This window comes from Aythya ferina (genome assembly GCF_964211825.1).
Source record: "Aythya ferina genome assembly, contig: HAP1_SCAFFOLD_167, whole genome shotgun sequence".
NCBI classification, from domain to species: domain Eukaryota; kingdom Metazoa; phylum Chordata; class Aves; order Anseriformes; family Anatidae; genus Aythya; species Aythya ferina.
In genome coordinates this window covers 119,849-142,908 of record NW_028181361.1, presented here as the reverse complement: position 1 = coordinate 142,908, position 23,060 = coordinate 119,849, and the positions used below count along the sequence as shown (strand labels likewise).

General features: G+C 45.8%; 1 long non-coding RNA gene across 2 annotated transcripts; it reads right to left on the bottom strand.

Annotated features, from left to right (window-relative positions):
• Positions 1–5,399: 5,399 nt before the first annotated feature.
• Positions 5,400–9,257, bottom strand: LOC311428859. Of its 2 annotated transcripts, XR_014687927.1 has the most exons (6): positions 9,078–9,257; positions 7,726–7,856; positions 7,369–7,611; positions 6,063–6,222; positions 5,613–5,726; positions 5,400–5,516 (listed from the first exon to the last, which is right to left on the bottom strand). It is a non-coding gene; the product is annotated as an uncharacterized lncRNA (long non-coding RNA). The 2 variants fall into 2 exon arrangements; XR_014687926.1 differs by having other exon boundaries at positions 7,369–7,856.
• Positions 9,258–23,060: the final 13,803 nt, after the last annotated feature.

The following is a 23,060-nucleotide window of genomic DNA, read 5'->3' as shown; positions in this document are numbered from 1 at the left end:
AACCAAGATATGCATGACTAGAGTCACTCAAGCTCCACCTTAAAGATAGAAAATAATACCAATTGCTTTAAGAGAAAGGGGATGTTAGGGAAGATACTATCAGGAAGGATTCCTTCTGACATCACTCGACAGGCTGAGCCTCTCACTCCCCCACCCCCACTCCATTGGGACGCCGTGGGGTAAGATCTGAACGCTTGCTTATACCAGGCGTCTCTGTGGAATCTTAGAAATCTCTAGAGTTTTGATGCTTTTTAATGTCTTAATACCTAGGCTGTGTACCTGTGCATTTCATGCATGCTAGCTTGCTTTTGCAGACAGTGAATTTATCACTGACAATCCAAAGAACCTGTGTACCTGTCGCCGTAACAAATTGCACTTAATTGCATTCTTCCTAGCTGTGAGAGTTCTCCTTGAATGCGACTAGAGCGAGGCCGTACTGCGTTGTTGGTGAATCCGTGACCGTGATAGTTCAGCACCCTGAATCCGACGGGACCCATGACGGTCAATCGGCTACACCCCTTAACGCGACACTACTAGACGAAGAAGATGACAGGGCTTGCATGCACTGCATTAGGCTTTGCATGTGAAAACACCCCCAAATAATTTCACGTACACTTAATGTTTTTAAAGGGAAAAAAACAGGAAGGTGTAGTCTCTCTGTAAGCTACAGCCCTACATAGTTAAGGCATCAGCATTCATTCCTTTGCTTGATAGCAAAGTATGAACATACAGAAGAGTTAAATATTTTCTTTGCATTCTTAAAGGCGATTTTTCAGACTTGGGCTTCAGTTGTTGGAGTTGAAGAGATCAGTAGACATCCTTACTTTTACATTAAGACCAAAATCTTTATCTAAGATTGTGTTATCGAACGCAACTAAACTCCCACCCCCACATGTTTTTTTTTGTAACTTCGCAATGATCTTGCTGCAGTCCCACTCTGATGGTCTTTCAATAACATGCAAACTGCCGTGGCAGATTCTGTTACAGTGCTTTTCTATTGACAGTGTGCCTAACACTCAAGGTAAAGCCCCTCATTTCGCAGTGGGGACATAAAGTGTTTCTTTGGACCCTGCTGCTTCTGTTAGTACTCATTTTTTCACAAACTTGTTGAACCTGAGCCGTGCCTACTGAGCCAACGAATGCTTTGATGACACAGTATTTTGTCAAAGCAGTTTTGCTTCTTGGAGCTACAGAAGCAGCTCTGGCTACGTGATAGCGAATTGTGCTGCATTGGCAAAACCAGACTTAGCTACAGACTTACAACACTTGCTAACTCGATCTATTTCAAATCTCATTTTAACTTTAAAGGACAATCAGTTTTGTGGCTCCTGTCTTACTAATTTGCCTTGTTTTGCATGGAAGGGCAGCCTGTGAATGTTTTGCTTTATTGCATGCTTCAAAAAAAGGCTGAGGAAGAGACTGGAGGAACCTTTTCTATTCTATGGACTTTCCCCCGAGAGCGTGGAATTGCAGGCTACTTGGATGAATGTTCCAATGTGAGTAAGGGAGCAGACCTCAGCCAAAGGAGGTGGAATCCTTGCTTAATAGTAAGTATCAGTGTGGGGACATCTTTGCTTAACGGGAGCCATTTAAACTCTTCATAGAAACAAAATAAGCTGGACATCTTATGCTTGGAAAGCAGTATGGTTACACAGCGGCTAACATAATGACTTGAGTCTTCTGCTCTGCAACTTCAGGTTTTGTTTTCAAGCAGTGCATACATCAGTTTAAGCTTTGGACAAGGAGATTTGCAATGCAAATAGTGATAAACCAGAATCAGCGGCGCTGACGAGTGTAATGGTGAAATGCAGCAAATCAAGTATTCCTGGAGAAATGTGAGATTACAAAACTAGTAAGCCATGAAGCACTTTTGTTGTTGTTGTTGGTTGTTTTTTAAATCAATTCTTATATGCTGAAATAGCACCTTCAAGAAAATCTGTTTATCTAGCCAGGTAACGGTGTCTCCCTGTAAACAGGAAGGAAATGCCAGGAGCAGCCATACCTCTTTGCTGTCAAAATAAAGAGCAAGTCGAGGCCAACATCATGCCATAGTGCAAAGGCTTGCTAAGAAAGATCATTCTAAGAGGTCTGCAAGAAAAGATGACTTACTTTGTCATAAGTTTGTCAAATAGAATGGACGAGTTAGTAGTCGAGTACCGACTGTGTCCGACTCTACAGCTGCGGCGCAGCTCCAAGTCCCTGTTTTCTCCGTGGACTCGTCTCACAGTTTTTGCACCAGCTCTACTCCTCAATGTTCTGGTGACTGAAACGCAGAAACAAAGTCTTTTGAAACAGTGAAGATGGGATTCTCCTTATTTCACCGTTGCTCTTGTAAAATGGAAACAGACAGACAAAAAAGGCACCCTGAAGTGGATTGAGTTTTCTTTACATTTCAGGTCAGAAGTTGGTGTCACAACCACTGCATTCCACTAATTTATCGCTCTGCACGTTTAAACTGTCTACTTAAAACTGGGACCTGTAGGGAAATTTTTAAAGAGACTGAAAGCTAGCCAGACAAAAACAAACGTGCAACTTTTGTTCCATGCAGGAGGGAAATCTACTCCACTTATTTCTGTCTTGGAAAAGTGAGAACAATCAACACCTTTCTCTAAGGTGTTTTCACTCCATTCATGTCAAACTGTATCTAACAGTGCTCAAAACAAACACTAGGACATTGCAAGCCTCTTCCTAAGAGGTGTATGTTTGATTACTCTGTTTATGCATGCAGCACTTCCATTTCCTGCATTAGGATCTAACAGCTCAAGGAGGGAAGAATCGTTTCAAGAGAAACACCCAAACACCACATAACTCAAACTCGTGCTTTTTAGAAAAAAGCCTGCCCATTGTTTGCCATACAGCACCCTTTGGCACAGGTTGGTTGCTTGCACTGTCATTAAAAGAGCCAAGAGGACAAGGGGAAGGGAAGAGCTACACCGCTGTGCTGCTAGGATCACAGCTAAGGTTTACTTTTGTGCTTGCCAGCTATAAAACTGAGTTTGAACTTACCAAGTATCGATTTACTTTGCACAATTAGAACAGTTTGCTTTGTGCCTACCAAGCTGCAATTCACACTGCTCCCTCCCCAAGGAATTCATAAAATCTCCTATTTGCACCTACCTCTCTTCACAGAAAAGTCACTGAGGAGTGAATTCAGCTGACTACAGAAGGCTTTGGGGCCAAATGAAAGCCATGGAGTGACCAAGTGCCATCCTCTTCAGTAACCTGCGCAAATAGGTATCCCGGGGACTTACAGCCACTTACCTGTGCTATATTCATTTTTTCGTTCCAATTTTGGCTTTCTCAACTGCCTACATTAAGAAAGAGGACACGGCAGAGAAGGGAGAAAAGACTTGTTGTATTAGACCCATCAAGGATGGGAAATTTCACCATGTTTACAAGCCAGTGCTCCATGGTATACAAAGAGAAGCCTGTAGGCCTCACGCAGGATCCACATCCCAAGTCTGTTGCGTGCCATATACACGTGGTTCTGTATGTACCCACATTTCCTAGCTTGCTCATGTTGAATTCTCAAAATTATGAGCAATAGCACCCAAGTGGAAAAGATACATGTCCTGGTTTCAGTTAGGACAGCGTTAGTTCTCCTCCTAGTAGCGGGTAGGTTGCTATGTTTTGGCTTAGAATGTGTGAAAGGATGTTTAGAAGAGTGCTGATACCACCCCGATGTTTCAATTGCTGCAGAGCAGTACTTACAACAAGCCAAGGACCTTTCGGTGTCTCACTGTCCTACTGGCGATCAGAATCGGCGCACAGCAACAGCTGCGAGGGGACAGACTCAGGATGGCCGACCCCAACTGGCCAAAGAATTCTATGCCTTATGGCAACACGCTGCACCATGGATAGGGCGGGGCAGCCGGGCTGCTAGGGGTTACGCTGGGCACTGGTCAGCGGGTAGTGAGCAACTGCATTGTACATCACTTGTTTTGTACACATTACTAGTAGCAGTACTATCATCATCACCATCATTATTATTATTTTCCTGTCTTAATAAACTGCCTTTATCTCAACTCGCGGGCTTCACTGTCCCGTTTCTCTCCCCCATCCCAGAGAGGGAGGTGGGAGGGTTGCAGAAGGGCTGTGTGGTGTTTAGCTGCCGGCCGGGTTAAACCACAACAACACCTCAAAGGGGTTGGGGAAAAAAACAGGTTTTTTTAGAAAAGCAGAAGACTTTCACTGAGAAGAGGGATTCTAGTTTTAAGGTACTGGTACGCCATCAGCATGCTCATAGGCCTCTGCTGATTTTAGCCGGAGGTTTATCAGGCCACAACTCACTGCACATGCTTTCTCTCTTGCTTTTCAATCTACAAATCGAACAGAGATTGAACATATAGAAATACAGTACCTTGAAAAGCATCTTCTCTTGACATTTCCCCTCAGTACCGCCATACTTTCTTCAAAGCTGGAGACTGAACACCGCAGGATGCTTTTGCTCATTGATCTTAAACGGTGTCCGTTGAAACATTCAATACTGGGAGAAGAATAATCCTAGGGAAAGAAGGAAACAAGAATATATTTATGTGAACCACGTAGACTCAGATAAAGAAATTCTGCCTCACGCAAGTTTAATTGACCCTCCTGACTTGGTAGTGGGGCAACTAATGGCAGGCAGACACTGAAACGCTGCTGTGCTCAAGAAAAACCGGGAGAGAAAAAAAAAAAAAAAGCTTTCAAAACTAAAGCTTCCCTTTCCCCACCGTTTTCTTGTGGATAACTTAAGCTTAATATCCTTGGCAAAAAGATATTGCAGCAAAACCTTTCACATAAACTTAGTGTTTCGTGAAAAACAACAACAACAAAAAAAAACTTTATATTCAATTGAATTTAAATTAAAAAAAATAAACTAATTAATTTAAATTAAAAAAAATTGAATTCAATTGACTGTTCAGAGGAACAGTCAAGCTTGACATTATACATCCTAGAATTAAAATCTAGTTTGAGTTTTTCTCCCATCTCCAGACCTTGCTAAAGATCCTTATTAGGAGCTCTGTCAACAAAAGTGTAAGGCTTGTTATATCAAAGCTTCGAACCCTTCTTACTGCCCTCGACCTTCTTCACATTGCTGCTCCTACAAGGGTGAGCACTATCATTTTTAGTACGGGAGGGAAGCTGTCATACCCTTGAGTGGGGGGTCGTTCTGTTTACAAAATGAAGTTCCAGTAAGAGTACATCAAATGAACCAACTTTCTTTGAACTTTAATTCATCGCTATATTGAATGAATGACCTCTGGATTTCTCTCTCCCATTTGGAAGTCAATTTGAAAACAAAATACCTCTGCCATAAAGAGCCAGGCATCAGAGACACCTGTTGCGCCTCAAGAACGGAGAAGGTATGAACGACAAGTGCAGCTGAATAAAATGCAACTTGCCATTAGAAATGGGTGTACTGGCATCTACAGGTGCCGCTGGCATCTCCTCATCTGGTTTCTCATCTTCAGTAGCAGGGTTCTGCTGTGGTGACTTGGAGTTGTCGCATGGAGCACACGCTGCAGAGGTGCGACCTTGCAAGAAAGAATAGATACCAAAGATCTTCGTCGTGCATTTTCAGTTACAAATGCAGAGACAAGTCTTCAAATCCTTAGCGTTAAAGCACGTACCTCTTTTCTCACGAGATTCTTTAATTTGTTCACAAAGTCGTCTAAACTCTGTATCCATTTCGTTCCTCACCATTGAATATGCAGTGTCTTGCAAAACATAGGCGCTGTGACTATCTGAAATTTTACACACTTTACCTGAATGTTGTCTACCAACCAATGAAACTGTTTTGATCACAGAAAAAAATTGCTTTCTTCATAGGTTTGTTCCAAAAGGTTCTCTCAGTGAATATTTTCAGCATAACAACATCGAAGTTAATTAAAACAAAAGCACTAGTTCCTTGGGAACACTTATATCACAATTCCATGCCCAAGTAGCAAAATGATAAAATATTTACAGTCTGGACGTCCAAAATCATCTAATCCATCCGAAGTCTATTGTCCGCACACAGCATTTATCCATCTATATGTTTGACAGATTTTTTAAACTAGGGCTAAAAAGCACATCCTCACCTGTAGATCTTTGATCCAGGTAGTACTCGAAGGCATTGTTACAGATTAGATCGATGTCCTTCAGCTAGTCTCCTGCAGTGAGGTACTGGCGCGAGTCAATTTGAGTCAGAACTGTTGAAAGATCCATCGGCTCTTTAATCCTTGTGGCATAGTCAGGTACCTGCAGATCAAATACAAGCATTCAGAGGTTTTCTTAACCTTGCACACTGTCTACCAAAATTATTCTGAAGACTTTAAATAAACGACTTCCTAAAAACTCTGAACATTTGCGATGCATCAGAAGATGCTGAAATTAACCAGTTTGCTTCTCAAAAATGGAAGGGCTTTTTCATTTTTCATTAGAGCGGCCACGAGAGGACAACAAGAAGTAGGGAGGTCAGAAGCACGTGCATGGTAGAGAAGAAACACTGAGGGTGGGAGATTCATTTCACTTTGCTTCAGAAAATCACAACAGTGAAAGCTGAGCAAGCCATCCGGCATTCTCTTTGTTGTCGACATTGAGGAAAAGGTGCATGAATTGCACCTGTGAAGTACCTATTGCAGGCATCTACTTTAGAATGAGATAACTGGGCCCTGAGGTGCTCATTTCTTCCCTCAGAGCAGAAGAGGAGCCTAATGACCAGTTCAGATGAGGACATATGTATCTGTCTAGATTTTTCACAGCTCAAGAACCTAGGAGAAAAGGGGAAGAAAAGCCAGTGGAGGCCCACATGAAGACGACTTTGCTGATCCCCAGGTATATTCAAGTTACACCTGTCTTTGAAATATACGCCCCTAGTTTAGGCTTATCTCATAAATTAAGGAGAAAAAGGCATCTAAGCAGCCAATTGGAGGAAAAAGAAAACACACTGCACTTATGGTTGATTCCTATTGAGGAGTTCCAGATGAAACAGAGAACAGGATCTCAAAACTTAGTTTTACAAACTGCTGCTCCTATTCCTGTTCCCACAGGAACTGACAGTCCAAGAAAGGGCTTCAGACTTCACTCAAGTAGTCCTGTAAATACTGTTTGTCATTATAAGGAAAGATCTCTGTGCTTTTCAGTGCTGTGACATGCCTACATATCAAAGCCTTTTCACGAGCAAACTGTGTTGGCATTTGGACTGGCTTTTTAGAATGAAACCAGGGCTTTCAGCAAATAATCCCATAAGAGACATTTGAGAGTCAGCAGAAGTAAAAGCACTGCCTCTGCTTCTTGCAAAATCCTAACAGTGCAGCCCTAAAAACAAAGTTGAACCTTCCCCAAAACGCTGAGAAGTACAAACACTGAGAAGTTACAGACACACACGGATCAGCACTACTTTACCTTCTGTGGGTCAACGGGCTTTGCAAATTCCCTGAAACGTCTGTCAGTGGCAAGTCTGTGAGTAACATCCCTCAAGAAAATTCTAAGGTCACGCAAGGTATCCTCCTCTTCCTCCTCCAGCATCCCTACTTTTGTGGGGATCACTCTTGTGGCTTCTGAGGCTCAGCTGGTGGTGCTACAGGCAATGTCTTCCAATGTCCAATCAACTTCAATTCATCAGGAAAAATTGGCCAATTTACAGTACTCAAATACAAGCATATGACAAATTACTGACAGAAAATGACCACCAAAGCAAAGCCCAAAGAGCTAGTAACTTCGATAGGAAAGTTTTAGATGTACTTCTCATATCCTCCTCACCTCTTTTCTTTACAGGAGGCTTAGCCACTTCATTTAGAATTAGGTCCTCAGAAAAAGGCTGCTCTCTCTGCCCTACCAGGCAACTCAATATTGCACACTTCTCCAAATTCCGTATTAAATCATTTTTGCATCTAAAGCAGAAGGAGGAGAGACATTTCAGATTTAAGGCCACAAAAAACTCATCTTCTATTCCAAAAAGACGAGTACCTTTTCAAATTAATTATAACCTGAAGAACACAAACTGAAAAAAGTTATCTTCCTGGCCTTAAAACGCTACATTTTCACAGGTTGGCACGGCAAATTCAAATATCACCTTTAAGAATCACCTGTAGAATTAAAGCTCGCTGAAGGGATTGTACGCTACACTGGTAAAGTAATGGCTTTCACCACATCCAACAGCGCCTCCTTTGTATTTACTTGCCTTGCTGCAGCCTTTACTTAGAACCTTTATGGCTATCGAGGGAAGAGACAGGCTTCAGCAGACAAGTGAGGGCTTTTTGCTGAGTTTTTATTTCTCTACCAAAAGGTGTCTGAAGTAGCTAGTACCTCTACGTCTTCCTCCATTTTCAAGTTCTAGTATTAAAAGGTAGGTGAGGAATTTCACTACTTATTTTAGAAGGAATTTACAGCCTGTACAAAAACTTCTGTGGGAACTCAAGCACTTTCAAAGCAGTTGATAATAAACACGTCTAGGTAAGACCCGTTCTCTTCCCCCAGTGACTGAGACCAAATCATCAGAATGAGAACAGTGTGGTCCTGTTTTGGGCACCTTCCCTTAATGTAAACTCTCAGAAGTCAATGAAGTTCTGCACCTACTTTTACTACAGTTTATTTAGGATTACAACTAGAATTCGATTCCAAAGTTACTTTAGCAGAAATTGGAACTCAGCTTTTCAGCTTGGAAAGCTTTGGCCTATATGAAGAAAGAAACTGATTTACTTATTTTTTTTTAATCAAAGTGTTTCAATTCTCTACTAAATTGCATTATTAGCAGTTTACCCAACGTAGCATGGAATGGCAGACTGTCAGAAGAAATCTCTTCAGTAAAAACATCCTCTTGTCATTTCAAGCACTTCATATTCTTGACTAAACCACTTTGTAGCCATCAGAATTATTGTATTAATTTATTATTTGCATGTGTGAGAAGGGGGTGAAAGTCACTTGCTTGACTCAGAAAAAACCTTAAGCAGATGCTTTCACAGTATTCTTTTTCTCTAAGCAAATTTTAAGTGATTTGTTAGGGTGCCTGAGTAATAACAGCATGCATTTAAGAAAGCACAGCATTTTGATGCTGAAAGCATTCATAAATTACAAGACACTGAAGAAATAGTAAGGAAAGTATTGACAAATACCTCTTCTGGGAGATCTGAGTGACGTACATCAGACGGAGCAAGCAGAAAAACTGGCAAAAATGCTGGAATGTTAAGTAGTAGAGTTAGAAAAGTAAGTTTCAAGACAGGTCCAGCGTTGTCCCACCATAAATGGATATCTGGGACATAAATTGTGCTTGGTGCTGTCTTCTGAGCATTTCGGATCAGCTAGTGAAAAGGAAAGCTTGCGTAAGAAAACTAAAACACGTACAAGAACCTGTTAATACATAGCTACATAGCCATCTGACTGCCCCGTGAAATGAAACTACGTGAACAGAGTGGCAAGCATCCTTTCACATAAGGAATTTCTCTGTGCACCCTTTCAGATTATCAGTATTCGGAGAACTCTAGTCAGAAGATGGGAAGGATATATTCAGGCAGTGGCTAGACACCGTAGCTATATGGCCACAGCCACAATCATCGCATAACAAAGAAAGGAAATGTCCCTCTTAAGGGACGCATCAGTATTCAGTCGTGTAACATGTCTGTCCTTACTTGTATGGCTCTCAAACGTTTCCACTAAAGGTAAAAATATTTTAAGGTAGTGATGCCAAACAAGAAAATGGATTTCCTGCCTAAAAGTAAAAACACCAAATCTGTTCATTTTTTCTAGTTAAAACCACATCACCGTGCAAATGAAGTGTTTTCTGAATGTTAATGCTTTTATTGCACATACTGCAACAGCACAAGTTGTGTATGTCCGTGCGAAAGCAAAATAAACAGAAGCCCCAAACCTCGGTTGCCTTACTAATATAATTTAGAAGAAGCCTACAAAAAGTAGCCGACATGCAGTCTGATACAGAGCCATCTACTGGGAGCACACAGTCTTAGGAGGCAATGAGAACTACTTTCTGGATCCCAGTGACATGAGCAGCATTTCTTTCCACAAAGAGATGTTCGTTAGCAACACTGCCCAGCTTCCTGAGCTGCTAGCAACAGCCTCACTGTAAAACTGGGTATGGAAAATGTGGACATGTACAACATCCAGATTGTTTGTGGTGCTGTCTAAAAGAAAAGGGGATTTTCAGACAGAAGCAAACATCCCAGCGCATTAAAACAAGGCCACCTCCATTACCAATTAATTTTGCTCACCTTACTTGCAACTCGATTGATCCTTTACATACAGTCAGTGAATCCGATGAGAAGAAAAAGAAAAAAAGGTACCTGTCCGCAGATTTCTTCTGGCGATGCAACGTTTGTAAGCAGAACAGAAAGGTCCAGGGTGTGAACGGGAAACTTCTCCAAAGCGTGCAACACCACGGGTGCCACGTAAGAAACCTGGCCGTACCCTTCTTTTCCTACTATTAGCAGACGGGGCTGGCATGATGTTGGTTCGCAGAAAGCACTCCTAGAACAAGAGTTAAGAAAACAAGCTTATAAATGAGGTGCTGAATAGACACACAGATGTTCCAAGTAATTTTCCTATAGACTTTCTTTTCCCTCCCCAAATAATCCAAATGGCAGCGGTACATTAAATACATGTAAGATTTCCAGTTAAGTTATTCACTCATTCCAATTGTTTCACCTTCTTCCCTTTGTTTCATCTTCTCCCCTTGTTTTTCCTATTCTTAACTAAACCAAGACTGCAAATTAATATCCCTGCAATCTTGCTTTACTACTAGGAAATAAATTGGTGAGGAGCATTTGTTTCCCCACTACAATCAGGCTGTACCTCTGCTGGCTTAAATCAAAGATGCTAGAGACTTAGCCTTGCTCTAAAGCACAGAAAATCTTCTGGACAGCACAGCAATAGAAACGGAGAAAAATAACTGATCCAGCTGTGACAACATGATCTAACTTTCCAACTGTGGGCTTGCATGACTTCCATACTAAAATATCACAAGATTAACACAACTTGGTGGCTTAACAAATAAAGACACCATTCAATTTTTTCTCAAGGTGTTTTAACAAGCCATTTCTCAGTTTTCTTTCTGCTACATAATTCACTACTGGTTTAACAATCCTGGAAAACAGAAGGGCAAAAGGTGGCAACACAAACCCACAAAGTTGGGGTATTTTTAGCTAAAAGGACAGACAGCACATTTATGTGGTCTTGAGTCTTTCAAAGAATGCCATGGATTAAGTCAACGTGTTCTGGTAGTCTACGGATCACTTTGGCTTACGAAGAGAAGCCTGGGCTTTTCAATTTGGTCATTCAGAGCAACTTCATTATAACTTTAGTCCCTCCACCCTTTCTTCTTGTGAATACCAAGCACCCCTTCAACACACAAACTTGATGTTACCCCTTCGTCTACCACCCCTCTCACTTTTAACAGCTGGAAATGTTTACAAAAACTCAGCAGACCTGAGAATTTAAACGTAACAGGGATCTATCTTTCTTTACCTGCTGAAACAGAGGCGTTTTTTCTCTGGTCCGTTAGGCATTCCATCTTTTAATTCATCTCCAGAAACCAAGGATGCATCGTCATCACTGTCAAACATATCATCTTGTAAAATAGGACTGAAATGCTCTGAAAGGCAAAAGAGGTTTGTTAACTTTCCTGAATAGCCTTTGTCTCTTTCTCTTCCATTAATACAGCTTCTAAATCAGTGCCAAAACCCTTTCTTCATTTGAGAGCACACACTGAAAGCTATTTCCTAGAGTTCAGCCCACCACAGATCTAAGGAGATGGCACAAGGCCCTACAAAGCTCTACTAAGTCCCACTGATGTGTACATATAAGGTATGCTACTCTTGGTGATTTTTTTCTCCCCCTTAGAATAAAGGAGATTACAAACACTTTCTGCAGTTGCTAAATAGCTAAAAAAGAAACAAACAAGACCATTTCTTTCTGGAGGAGGTTCCCACAATGAAAGCACGGGGATAAAGCATGTGATGGCCACAGAATTCCATTCATCTAGTAAATATCAATGCTAATTGATCTCACGTGTATAGTACGATCCACAAACATTTAAATTAGGAGACTGGTTAAAAATGATGATAGCTAAAACAATATTTAGCTTAGACCAGTTATACTTGTATCCTGGTCCTGACATTCTTCAGAAAGGAATTAGAAACATTGACCTAGAAATGCTTCCCCTCCAAAGATCTGAGTTTTGATTTTTTAAAGAAAAATAGGTGCCTTATACTTCAAACCTCAAGTCAACCTCTACAAATGCTAATTATCTTAGCTGCCCTCAGAAGCAGCATGCTTCAGTAGAGAACGCATCATCCTTTACTGTGTATTGATCATTCAGAGCTTCCATTTGGCATTTCAGTTTCGAATCCACAATAAAACCTATGCGTTATATTCCAGACTTGCCCAAAAACAAGACACGCACATGCAAATAATAAAATTCTACCACCATTATGTCTGAAAGCTATAAGTTGATTGCACAAACCACAAGTTTTTGCTTTAGCAGAATTATAAAGAAGTGGATGCTGTGGTTATACCTTGCTGTCGGTCCTCCTTTAGTGCAAGCTGTGCATGCGGGAAGATCTTCTGCACAACTTGTAAAATATTCTCTACTGATCTTTGAAAAAGTGGCTTGAAAATGGGTGAGAGTGCTTGTACGGGCGAAGTCTCGATCCTGTTTGAAGCTGGAACAACCTTCTTCATAGCCATGAAAAAGTCCTTCGCTTTTATTTTAATAGAATTAACATCTAGCTGCAATTTCTCCCTACTTGCATAAATCTGAGGATAGCATCGGCGTAGAGAGCACAGCGCAGCTTCAGTACAGAGGGATTTGATATCTGCACCACAGTATCCTAACAAACAAAAATCAAACGTTACATCAGTCAAGGCCCAGGTTTAAAACATGCAACATTTAAAGAATTTGTAAGGCCAAAACCAAACAGCTTAACAGGGAATTCAAAGTGCTACCGCTCTGCAGGGAAGTTTCATGTTGCTCACTGCCTGATATCCTGCGCTTATGCAGCTGAAGCAGACTCCTCATCAAAAACTATACTCTTGAGGAAGATGCCCCAGAATCATTTAACGTTCTTAGACAACAAGAGGAACGACAACAAAGAGTAAATAGATGAAAGCATCTCACTCTGATTGCTATGAAGGCGTGCCAGCTGCCTCGTTGACTAGTTGTGCAGCAAGGCACAAGAGCATGGGTACTGCCTGGTACAAGCTAAGGTTCTTTACAACTTGGTCACAAGCAAGAATCCGTTTCTGTTTCAGTCTTACCAATGCATTTCTCAGCTAGTTCATCAAGCAACATGTCCGGTGGCTGAGGGGTCCAGTCACGAGTATGAATCTTGACAATTTCTTTTCTAGCCTGGAAGCAAAATCATTGCATTTTAGCTTGTCCCAAGTTTTCCTTAAAAATACCAACAAGAAACAAACAAACCAAAAAGCAAACAAACAAACAACAAAAAACAAAACAGTCCTCCCTCAAAACCCCTCATCTATTAATACGCTTTTCTTACTTGCTCAACTTTCAAGTATTTTACAGTTATTTAATATACACTCTGCATTGTCAACCAGGAAATTGAATAGTTCTTATTTGTTATACTGAACTTTTTCTAGGAACCTACAGTGAAAGAAAAGGCATTTATAGCTTCAATAACAAGTTTCCAAACTACGAGACCTAAGGACCCAGAGGAAAATACTGTAATGAAAAATTTATCCAGAAACATTTCTTTGCTGTCCAAAAAACTTCTCTAAAACTTAGCAAGCTTTCATTGGGACAGTCTCATTACTTCATCACATTTGCTTTCCAGTCAGTAAATTCACAGAAAGCACTTCTGGCACAATGCTTCCAATTGCTACAATTACTATAAAGAAGAAAAGAATTATGACTCAAACTACTACCACCGAGCAGGGGCACAATCAAATGCAAACACGTCCCCTATTCATTCATAAGCGAAGGATTGAGACCAAAAACACAACTTCATGATGAAAACACCCAAGTGGACTAAATAATTAAGCAAACAGGTACACCTTGGGGAATGAAAGGTTTGATTATAGAACTAACTACTTGGTGGTATCATCCTGACCATATATATCCAGTACCAGATTTGCCCTCCATGGAACAACGCAGTGTCTCCACGTATCACTCTTTTGTTCAAGTTGTCAATTATTTTTTTCCTATAAAGTTGGACTTTGCCATGGTAGCACTTACATTGAATTTAAGTTCTCACCTCTTTATCTGGCAAGTTGAAGAGGAAGTGTCTGCCAAAGCGTCCTGGTCTTCGTAAAGCAGGATCTATAGAATCCAGTCTGTTAGTAGCTCCGATTACCACGATCTCCCCTCTGTTATCTATGCCATCCATAAGCGTCTGAAGAGTTGAAACAATGGAAATAATAGAAAAATATAAGTTTTACTTACTGGTTCAGTACATTTTGTTACATTCCACATGACTTTCTTGATGCCGGAATAACCTTCTTCCTAGTGGTCATTCAAAACTGGGAAAAAAATAGTCTACCAAGTCGGGGTTTTTTTGATTTGATAATAAATCTGCAGACTGTTAAGTCATCAAGCACTTCAAGACTGTTTGAAATAATCTCTACGTTAATATAAAAGGAGTACCGCACACTTCTGCTCAGGAAGAAAATCACGGAAAATGTCAACTTTGATTTTAGATGTTGAATTTGTTGCAGTGAGATCTTCCTCATCGCACGATTCTATTTGGATTTAAACCATATTATCTATGGAGAGACCAAGATTAGGACAAGAACAGCACAGAGTTCAGCATGAAGCCAATCAGGAGCTCAAGTTTGTATTCTTTGTATTCCACTTTATCCTTCTCTTGCTGGAAGGACCTGCTTTTTGAGTCTCCTTCTCTTCACTAGGAGCATGCTCCCTCTTGCTTTGGTAATGCTCTTTCTCAGTGGTTTTAGTCTTGTCCTCTGTATCTTGGCATCTCTCTGTAACAGCTGAGGAGGAAAGGTTTTTAGAGCTACATTCAGTGTCAGACTCGAGAGAGGAAGTATGCCGCAATTTCTCACCAGGCTCACAAGACTCTTTGCCGTACAAAACGCTTTCTTTTGAAATGAGGTCACGTTCTTTTGATCTTCTTGGTTTCTCCTTGTCTCCACCGTCATCACATTGGTACTATGCGAGGTATTCATCGTTCCCAGGAGATTTCGGAGGGTCCACGACACTGCACAAAATAAAATCACATTTCTCACCTCTGCTGAAGAACGTGAATATTAAGACTAAAACCTTCCAAAGGCAAACAAACAAACAAAAACGTCCGGACTACAGGAACCCTCGCAAAGATATGCCATTTAGAAACCTCTCCTGTGATTAGGACACCTTCTTCAGCTCCCAGAGAAAGTGCTTTTTCCCCTCTTGCTTCTGAAGCCATTGCACTAAAAAAGCAAACGCATCTGTCTCCCTCCACATGCTGCTCTGAATAAGAGCCAGAATATTCAAAACCACTCTATTTGTTCTCCCCACATAGCCGAAAAAACACCAGTTGAAACAGTTTTCTACCTCTCTCCACGAATTTACATTCACATATCCTATGACTGCAAAAATAGAAGGCAGGGCTCAGGGAACAGCAAATGTTGGAAATGAAAAAAAAGCAGCCTGTTTCTTCAGAGTCTTAAGCCTATGCTGCTAGGAAAACAAAACAAAACAAAACAAAACAAAACAAGAGGAGAGGAGAACAACAGCGGGAAATTCACCTATTCTCCAGGTGTTCAATTGCAAAGCCTCCTCTGGAGGATCAATAGCTGCGAATTCAGCGTGCTTAGGAGAAATCAGATCTACATCTGAATCATAACTATTTCAGTAGTATCACTAACTTCTGTTACTCTGAAGAAGCAGTCAGCACCATTTCTATGATAGCAAAGAGCTGGATAGAGTCTGTTATTCACATCAAGTAGTCAGGCAGGTTTCTTTAGGAAGGCTGGGTTTCACTAGAACATTACTAGCCTGTAAGCCTCATGGCATCACCTTCCATCTTGACTGCTGGACCTCCTTGCTCCCTACTATCTTCTTTGCCAAGATACAGCTGTCCACATTTACTTTTCCTACTTGGCTGGACTGAATTTAAGAAGATCTTGCATCTAAGAAAGGGAACAAAAGCTGCTGCCCAGCAGCGTCTGGCTCAGGGAGGAGTGAGAAAGCTCTGTGCAGCCCCCAAGGTCCGTGCAGCAGGAGGCAGGAGGTGCTCCAGGCTCCCAGCAGCAGTTCCCCTGCGGCCTGTGCAGGGAGAGGCCCCTGGTGGAGCAGGCTGTCCCCCTGCAGCCCATGGGTCCCCCGTGGAGCAGATCTCCACGCTGCAGCCCCCCTGTGGCTGGAGGAGCCCCCGGTGGAGCAGGTGGCTGTGGCCTGGAGGAGGCCGCGGCCTGTGGAGAGCCCCCGCAGGAGCAGGCCCCGGGCTGGACTGGAACAGGCTGTGCTGAGCCTGCTTTGCCCGTGACGCTCCTTGTGGAGTGATCTCCCTGTCCTTCTGGCAGCCCTTGAGCCCTTGCCAGCCTCTTTTCTCCCCTTGGCGTTGGAGGAGGGGCAGGGAGAGAGCGCTTGTGCTGGAGCTCAGCTGCCCAGCTGAGGAAAACCACCACGGCTCTGTCTTGCCGCTGCTGCAGCACGCTGGTAGCAGCCAGCACCGTCTGTTCTTCGAGCCTCAGCAAGCCCACAGCATCTTCCCCGAAGGGATCCCTTTCCTTCACGCCTGACAGGCGCCGCCTCCAGAGGCTGAGGGCTTGTGCCCTGTTTGCAAGCGCTTTCTCAGTGCCCCCTTCCCCAGAGAAGGATCCCAGCTGCTTGGCTTCCCTGCCCTCTGCTGCCAGGCTCCCACAGCTGCTATCCCAGCAGTGCAGCAGCCAGCTGACAATGTGCTCGCCTGGAGGACAGCTGCAATCTTGTCCCATGGCTCGCAGCTCACCCAGGGATGGGGATCACCTGCTTCCTGCTGCTTTTCTCTCTGCTCTCCTTTCCAACAGCCTCCTGTGCCCTGGGATGGCCCTACCTTGGGGTAGGCTGCCTCGCCTTCCTCTTGCTCCTTCCCCTTCTTGGGAGGACTTTCTGCCCTTCCGAAACGAGATGACTTCTGCATGCATTCCTTCCCCTTGTGTGTATTGGTGCCTGAGACAGCAACGGGGTCGTCCCCGGAGCCAGCTGTAGGGCCTGTGCCAGGCTTGGAGGTGCTGCAGGGAACATGCCAGGGGCTGGAGTGGCTGGATGTGAAGTACTATCAGTAAAGAATTTCTTCCTAACATATATCAGAAATCTAACTTTTCAGTGTAAAGCTATTAGTCCATGTCCTGTCACTCCAGGCCCTGATAAAGACCCCCTCCCCAGCTTTCCTATAGGTTGCCTTTAAGTACAGGAAGGCTCTCAGCCTGGCACACAGTAAAAGTGATGGCAGATCCTTCACTATATTATTTGAATTTCACGTAAATAGAACAGGCTATCAACTTACTTAGGAGAAGTAATACAATTTCAGAACTATTCAAAACCAAAGGCATTCCAAACTAAGTTTAAGTTCAGAGGAAATCCAAAGAAAAAAACTAATTTTGAAACTAATAATCAGAGACCATAATCTTTTTCAAATGATAGATTTTCCTCCTGTACTGGGTAATATTGGTCTGTGCTTAGAGATTCTCAACCAAGAGTGTTTTTTTTGTTTGTTTGTTTGTTTGTTTGTTTGTTTTTGTCATGTTTGCTATATGGCAGTCAGGAGTTTGAAATAAACAATAAAACAACAAAACCCCATGTTCATGCACTGTTAACAGAAGAACTGAAAAAGTTAAGTGGTTATATGATGTGTATGGCTATTCTTTTTTTTTTTTTCTCCAGTATAAATACACCTGACAGGGCAGCCCTGCCACACATTTAAGACATGAGGCAAAATTCTGCCACTTGTATTCACATTGAACTTAGGAGGAAGTGTTCAGAAGACAGAAGGAACAAGTTGCCTATTGTGTGGAAGGGAATTAAAGGACATCATTCTGCTCAGCCAGATGCCAGTTGAGAGAAAAATATGATGTCTCTGTGAAAATGCATTTCTTGAGTAAATATCAAGGAGAATTAGGAAATGTGTAAGTTGGGAGATACATCTGAAATGATGATTGCAGTTGGCTTATGAGGAACTTTGGACAGGAAATTGGTAGAAACTTCCCATTTTAAGAATAAAGTGCACCATAGATATGAAGTCAGCATTCACCTAAAGAGTAGAGGCCAACTCAAAGCCCCCACAACAAAGCAGTGGACAAACCAGAACACTAACATGTTGTGGTCTAGAGTCACACAGATATACATAAGTTTACTATACCTAAACATCTGAGGGGTTCCTTTGAGAGGCGGAGGGCTTGTGCCCCATTTCCATTTCCACTCTCAGTGTCCCCTGCCTCAGAGAAGGATCCCAGCTGCTTGGCTTCCCTGGCCTCTGATGCCAGGCTACCAGAGCAGGTATCCCAGCATCGCAGCAAACAGGTGACAATTTGAGTGCCACAGCAGTCCTCAATGCTAGCTGGACACTCAGGGCACTTGTGGCCACCCACCTTTGTGAGCTCCAAGGCTGACAGTGACTCTCTGCTGAGCTGCCACAACTCTCAGGCATCCCGGTGACAGAGCTTTCGGCGCTAAGCTGACTGCCAGGAGAAAAGGCTGCCGTGAAATGGCTGCTCCACAATGCCAGGAGCAAGGTCTGCTGGGTTGGGGGTTCGCAGGGGAGCTCAGCCTTGGGCCTGGCAACTGTGCCTGGAAGACAGGGATGGCCTTGGTGTGCAGCTGGACACCTGGGCCTGAGAAAGCAAGGTCTCTTTCCAGACACTTGGCACCATCGTCACCCAGTGGCTGTCTCAGGGGGATGAGAGAAATGCACAGAATCTCTTGCTTTCCTGAAAAAGGGATGCATTTTGACCTCAAAGTGAGCTCCTTTCTCTCGGAAGCATCACGTCCTCCTGTCTTTCTTGTATTTGGCTATGACTTTAGGAATCCCTGCAATCCCTGCAGCTGTGTCCCCTGCCAGCTTCTTGTGTGCCCCAAGCATCCTCGCTTGCAGGGCAGTAGAAGATGCAGAAAAGGCCTTGCCTTAGTGGAAGCACTGCCCTGCAGGAGCTCCAACATCCCTCTCAGCAGCACGCTGTAGCCCCCAAATGCCCTCGAAATGGCACATTTCAGCTACTGGGAAGGAAATGAGCTCGCTCAAGGTGAGCTACCCGCTCAAGGCCCAGGTGTCTGTGAGGCGGTGTTGGCAAGGAGTCCTGTTGTGTGAGTCCATTCTTTGTGGGTGCTCCGTCCCCACAAGGCTTGCTTTTCAAGGCCCAGGAGAGTCTTGTGGGCACTGGCCTGGGGTCCCAGGCTGAGCCAGCTGCTGCCTGGCAATCAGGGAGGCTCGCTCGGTGTCTTGGCTTGGGTTTGCGTGGCCAGGCTGTGGGAGCGGGGGGCTGCAAGGGGTGTCCTCTGTGAGGAGAATGCAGCAGCTGCCCCATGGGAGCTCAGGGCCGCTGCCAGGAGGCTCCTTCCAGGAGGGACCCACCCGCTGCTGCCCAGAACGCAGAGCAAAAGGATGATGTTTGCGCCTGGGGGAGAGCCCATCTAAGAAAGGGAACAAAAGCTGCTGCCCAGCAGCGTCTGGCTCAGGGAGGAGTGAGAAAGCTCTGTGCAGCCCCCAAGGTCCGTGCAGCAGGAGGTGCTCCAGGCTCCCAGCAGCAGTTCCCCTGCGGCCTGTGCAGGGAGAGGCCCCTGGTGGAGCAGGCTGTCCCCCTGCAGCCCATGGGTCCCCCGTGGAGCAGATCTCCACGCTGCAGCCCCCCTGTGGCTGGAGGAGCCCCCGGTGGAGCAGGTGGCTGTGGCCTGGAGGAGGCCGCGGCCTGTGGAGAGCCCCCGCAGGAGCAGGCCCCGGGCTGGACTGGAACAGGCTGTGCTGAGCCTGCTTTGCCCGTGACGCTCCTTGTGGAGTGATCTCCCTGTCCTTCTGGCAGCCCTTGAGCCCTTGCCAGCCTCTTTTCTCCCCTTGGCGTTGGAGGAGGGGCAGGGAGAGAGCGCTTGTGCTGGAGCTCAGCTGCCCAGCTGAGGAAAACCACCACGGCTCTGTCTTGCCGCTGCTGCAGCACGCTGGTAGCAGCCAGCACCGTCTGTTCTTCGAGCCTCAGCAAGCCCACAGCATCTTCCCAGAAGGGATCCCTTTCCTTCACGCCTCCAGAGGCTGAGGGCTTGTGCCCTGTTTTCAAGTGCTTTCTCAGTGCCCCCTTCCCCAGAGAAGGATCCCAGCTGCTTGGCTTCCCTGCCCTCTGCTGCCAGGCTCCCGCAGCTGCTATCCCAGCAGCGCAGCAGCCAGCTGACAATGTGCTCGCCTGGAGGACAGCTGCAATCTTGTCCCATGGCTCGCAGCTCGCCCAGGGATGGGGATCACCTGCTTCCTGCTGCTTTTCTATCTAATCTCCTTTCCAACAGCCTCCTGTGCCCTGGGATGGCCCTACCTTGGGGTAGGCTGCCTCGCCTTCCTCTTGCTCCTTCCCCTCCTTGGGAGGACTTTCTGCCCTTCCGAAACGAGATGACTTCTGCATGCATTCCTTCCCCTTGTGTGTATTGGTGCCTGAGACAGCAACGGGGTCGTCCCCGGAGCCAGCTGTAGGGCCTGTGCCAGGCTTGGAGGGGCTGCAGGGAACATGCCAGGGGCTGGAGGGGCTGCAGGGAACATGCCAGGGGCTCGAGGGGCTGCAGGGAACATGCCAGGGGCTCGAGGGGCCGCAGGGTGTGTGACAAGGCTTTGAGGGGCCTCAGGTCCTGCCGCAGTGGTTGAAGTCGATGCAGGGAACATCAGAGTTGTTGGAGGGGCTGCAGGTAAAATGCCAGGGCTTGCAGCAGCTGCAGGCTGCGTCACAGCTTTGCATCAGGTCAAGACGCATTTTCCTAGAACCATACATTTCCTCCTGAAGGGGCTGAAGAGCATGGAATGGTCTTCAAAATGCACAGAGCAGACCCCAGCAAATGTAGAGCTGCTGCTAGCAAGTAGGTAACTTTATTGTTCCTGTTGTTAATTTTGTTTCACAACAACAGATGCAAATATGTATCTTGAATGAGGGCAAAGGTGACCTTGGATCTGAAGCACACAGGCGTTCGCTAGTGTCCCCCCATCCGGAGTGAATCCAGAACGACTCGGAAGGAAAAATAAAATCCAAACCAGTGCGTTGTGATAAAGAGAGTTTAATAGGGTAGAAAAGGAATAAAAACCAACAAAATAATAAATAATGATACTTACAGTTTATAAGATATTAATATATAAAAATATTTAATGCTATTAAATACTTATAATTTTATAATAATAAAACAATGCCGTACTGTACAACACAGTCAATAAAGTGGATTTAATTAAATAAATAAGAAAACCAATAAATTAAATGAAAATTTAAAAATTTAAATTTAATACAAATAAAACCCATTTGTCCCATTCCAATGAATTGCTATCCCCATCATCACTTCCCATCCCACTGATCATTTGCTATCCCAAAGACCTCCCAGTTCTTATCCCCTTGGCATGCCAGTGCAAGAAGAAGTGCTCTGCAGGCAGAGGCCTTGCTGAGTGACCACCTAAGGAGAGGAATTTAATCCAGAAGGCAGGAAAGAAGAGCAATGCCCCGAAAGAAGAAGCAAGTCTTGTCTCTCAGCCCTTTGGTGTCCCAAGCAGCAGTTGCCATGGCCAAGCTTTCCCAGCCCAGCTGCTGCCAGCATCTCCCCAGCTTGCCATTGCCACCTTCCTGGGTGAGGCGCGCGCGCATTTGCCATTGGCGCTGTTGCCATCCCTGTGAGTGGCAAGCCCATCCCCTAGCTCCAGCACGAGAGAGGGGAGAGGGCAAGCGAGAGGGGCAAGGGCTGAGGAGCGTGGCTGAAGCTGGAGCAGGTGCCTGCAGAGGTCTCTGTGCCTGCCTGGGTGCTGCGGGGGCCGTCGAGGAGAAGCCCGAGGTCGGTCACGGGTAGCTGGAGCCTGGCACTGTCGGCGGGGCGCTGGGCATGCTGCTGGGGCTGCTGGAGGTGGGCTGCGGCTGCACACAGGCCAGCTGGCACGCTGGCCCCAGCGCCTTGGCCCTGGCCCCCAGCGGCTGCAAAGTCTCGCTGGGGGTCTTTGTCCCCGGCTGCTGGCGCTGCAGCGTCCTGGCCCCGCTGGCCTGGGGACAGAGCCTGTCCTGGGGCCGCACGGCACGGGGCTCCCCACTCGGAGTCTCCGGCAGCAGCCGCGCTCTGCGGGGAGGTGGCGCCGCTGCTCCTTGCCCCCCTGCAGCCCCCGGGCTTCGCGCTCTCTTGCTGGGTGCCGTGGTGCTGTTGATCGCCAGCTGCTGCCCGCTGCTGCCTGCTTCCCTGCTGCTGCCAGCCACCGTGCTGCTGCCACCCGTCTTCCCCTGGCACGGTCTCTTGCGGCCTTGGCCAGCCTGGCCCAGCAGCGTCTTCCTCTCCTTGCCGGGGGGGTTCTCTGTCGTCGGCCTCCTGTGCTGGCAGCTCTGCGCTGTCCCGGGGGTGCTGCTGGGCGCAGGGCGCTTGGCCCCCCGCTTGGTGCCGGTGGACGCAGGGGCAGGCGGGGGGCTCTTGAGGGGACCCAGGGGGCGTTTGGGCAGGGGTCTCCTATGGTCAGTGCGGCCCTTGGGGTTGGGGCGTTTCTTGGGGGAACTCGGGGGGGATTTGGGCTGGGGTCTACTAAGGGCACTGGGGACCTTGGGGTTGGGGCGGGTCTTGAGGGAACGCTGGGGGGGTTGGGGCAGGGGTCTACTAAGGGCACTGAGGAGCTGGGTGTCAGGGAGGCTCCTGGGGGGACTCAGGGGTGGACTGGGTAGGGGGCTCCTAAGCGCACTGGGCAGGGGACTGGCTGCAGGGCTGAGCGGGGGGCTCACTGCTGGCACGACGGGGGACTGCAGCGACAGCCCACCCTCAAGCTTCTCGGGGCGCAGCCCAGGGGTTGAGGGGACCTCACCGAGGGCTCCTGTGGCTTCCAGTCCCTGCGTGCTCGGCTCCTCGATGTCCTCGCAGAGGTCGGGCAGCTGCGAGAGGAAGCGGCTGAGGGCAGGACTGCTGGGCAAATCGGGGAAGGCGTCCTGGGGCTCCACGGCATCGAGCCAGCTGAGCA